Here is a 3,424-nt window from a genome sequence, read left to right as displayed (position 1 = left end):
CCTGCTGCACCACAGTGTTTAGATGTCTATAGTGTCATGTGAAATAGGAGAAGCTCAAGAGGGAAACTAGTTCACTTTGTTAAAATCAACACTCATAAGAAAAATAAAATAAAGTTGGGATGGTGGTTATATTATATTGTTTGAGCTAAAATAGCTGATTTCATTAGGCTATTTGTCTGAGACATGTAAAATTTACCCCATTATTCTTCTAACTTGGATTTCAACTTTTTTATTCATATAGCAGTTTAAGTTATATAGAATTACCAAAGAGCTGCCCTCTGGTATTGCAAACAAAATTTTAAAGACTGTCCTCTCCTACATCTAGACATTTAAGTAAAAATGTTATCAAACTCAGAAAAATAAGAGTACTTAATATCAGAGTCTCAAGCATTCAAAACAGTGCTGGGAAATACATTCTGTTCTCTGCTATTATTAATCAGATCTAATTTTAGTATAATATACTATAATTAGTGGAATGATAGAAATAAAAACAACAGATATCCCCTACAAGTATCAAAAAAGTGTCTTTCCATAATATTTTCAATGCTGCTAACATTTCTGTTTAGTTCTACTCAATATTGTTTCTACAATAATGCTTCTAATACAAACTACCAATAATAAATGAAAGAGGGATGGCCAGATATCTCAGTAGACTAAAGTGCCTGCGTAGGTAGGTTCAGTGACCGGGGTTCAATCCCCATGCCGGCTCTGACCCCGGGCTGCACTGAGATTGCAGTTGAGATTGGGAGGCACTTGCCTGTAATTGTAGTGCTTGGAAGGCTGAAAACAGGAAAATCACTGAGTCTGATCTACTTAGTGAGATGCCATAGACCCTGTCATAAAATATAATGAATAAATAAATAAATAAATAAATATGTTGACATCTGCTTTGTCATAAGATACAATTCCTACTGAAAGTTATAAAATCACACACACTCTCAGTGTGAAGTCTTTATCCCAGGGACAAAAGAAGTAATCATGAAATACACAGAATGTTTAATTTTAAAAAATGTGCTACAGTAAAAGACAAACGGCCCTTTATTCCCCTCAGAAATACTTACCCTGCGTCAAGCACGTGCATCCCATCATTTCTACCCCTTTCTGAAGCGGTTCAGGAAGTCCTCCTCTACGAGTAACATCAGCTGCCCTAGTACACCTGCCTACATGTCCTGAGTGGACTCCAAACATTTAGGCTCCATGGTTATTTCAACTTTGTGGAAGAACCAAAAGGCACACGGTCCCAGATGCAGTGAGTAGGTGGATAAAAACACAGCATAATGTCTTTGCAGGCCTACCTTTTCTTTGGATGACAGCAACAGTATTGCCCAGGGTTGGCTGGTTGGCTGGTTGGTTGGTTGGTTGGTTGGTTGATTTGTTTGCTTTAAATTACACTTCATGAAGACATTCGCCAAAAAAGACTTCTGTAACTGCCTCAAAAAGTGGCAAAAATGTCCAGGTGTGTTTAAAGCAAGGAGAAGTATTTTGGTTGAGATTAATAATGAAGTGTCCTGTAATAGTTTTATTTTAAACATTTATGATACTTCTATCACATCTTGTACATTTGAGTTTCACAATGTATATTTTGCCAATAAACAAGTAAAAAAAAATCTAAGTTAATTTGAAATCCTATTTTGGGACAACTATTCTCACACAAGAGAAAGCCCTGTTTGTTGCTGGAACGTGGTTTGAGCAAGGTCTTAAGCCTTCAAGTATTTTCAAGAAAAACAATTGACTTTCTGTGTAAATGCTGAGGAGGGAAAAGGTGCTTTTTCACCTTCAGCCAAGGTTTCTTATTTCTGATGCCCATAAGCAAAATTTAGCAGTTGCTCCTAAGTTTTAGTTAGAGATATATTGGCCATCTGTTCCATTTGCTCTCTGAAACTTGGAGATAAGTAACCTCTGGCATCAGAGACAGCTACAACAGCTGCGATTTTGCTTGTAGTGTGCTAGCTGAGCTACGAAGATTCCAAATCCTAGGGTGTCACATCTTGCAGGCCAAATGACTTAAACCAAGGTCAGTAGATTGTCCTCTAAAGACCAGGAAAAATAGTACTATAGGGTCTGATCACTCAATTATGATGAGCATCAATAGTTTTTGACATTCATATATGCAAAGTGATTCTACTACTAAAATAGCAAGTCTAAAACTGAATTAAGGGGGCTTGAGAGATAGCTCAGAAGCATAAGCACCTACCTGGCAAGCACAAGGACCTGAGTTTGATTTGATTCCACATGCCATGCAGTCCTGGCCCTGGATCCTCAGGATGTGCCATCTTGTCCCAAATGCAGGTGTGGTGGCCCATGCCTGTAATCCCAGCACTCAGCAGGTCGAGTCAGGAGGATCTCTGTGGGTCTGAGGCCAGACTGGGGGCTACAAAAGTGAGCACAAAACCAGCCCAAACTGTGTAGTGAGACCCTGTCTCAACAAATAAATAAGTTATAAAATAAAACTGAATTTAACAGACACACATTGATTCAATAAATGTAGATAATTAAAATAAATCAAGTACTTTACAAGAGTCTCCTCTTAACTTTGAGAAACCTGTACATCAGGCATGAAATTCTTTACTGACACCCCAGATTTCTTTCCTAGATTACAACCATTCTATGCCACTGCTCACTTGCCTTCTGATAAAATCTGTCAACATCTTGCAGGGTCTCCTGCTCTGCTGAGTTAAGGCAGCCTTGAATATTCGTTCTTCAGCTCATATTGAGCATCATTTGTCCAAACCTCTCAGCTCCTTGAAGTTTCTTTGTGTCTCCTATGTCAAGCTTAAAAGCAGAGATGTTTTTAATGCTCCGGGCAGCATCCTCCCTTCTATTTTCCAATCCCCAGCATATACACAATATCATTCTCTTCCACCAACAGACCAGAGGGACTGCCTTCTAGGAGTTAGTGATGCATGCAATTCTGCCACAGGAGGAAAATTTCATCAATGCCAAACCTTGCCATCTATGCTTCTTTCAACCCAGCATGGACAACTCCTGTCTTCTCACCACCTGGATGGCGTCTTTCTTAAAACAAAGCCCAGCAGAAGTTTCTCTTCTGGAAGTAGTGAAGCAGTTGAATTTTGCTTACAAAATTCCCAAGCCAACACGGCTGACTCTCCTCTGTGGATGTAAAAATATCTACCACTTATCTCCTTCCACTTCAGCAAGGTAAATACAAAAACCTTCCCCTTTGTAAATGTATTCGGAATGTGAAAGTATATGCATTTGAACACAAGATTTCAAGAGATGTTTCTTCTGCTTATGGGCATCGTTTATACCACACCCCTTGATGATAAATGATATGGTCATCTTAACCATGAGCCATGTAAATTCTCTTTTGTGCTCTAAATAATTTAATTATGAAATCATCGCATTAAGAATCAAAATAAGTTTTTATTAAACAGAAATAAAGTTTGAATTCCCTTGTCCCTTC

This window comes from Octodon degus, unplaced genomic scaffold (genome assembly GCF_000260255.1).
Source record: "Octodon degus isolate 3935 unplaced genomic scaffold, OctDeg1.0 scaffold00025, whole genome shotgun sequence".
Taxonomy (NCBI): domain Eukaryota; kingdom Metazoa; phylum Chordata; class Mammalia; order Rodentia; family Octodontidae; genus Octodon; species Octodon degus.
This window is presented reverse-complemented; position numbering follows the sequence as displayed.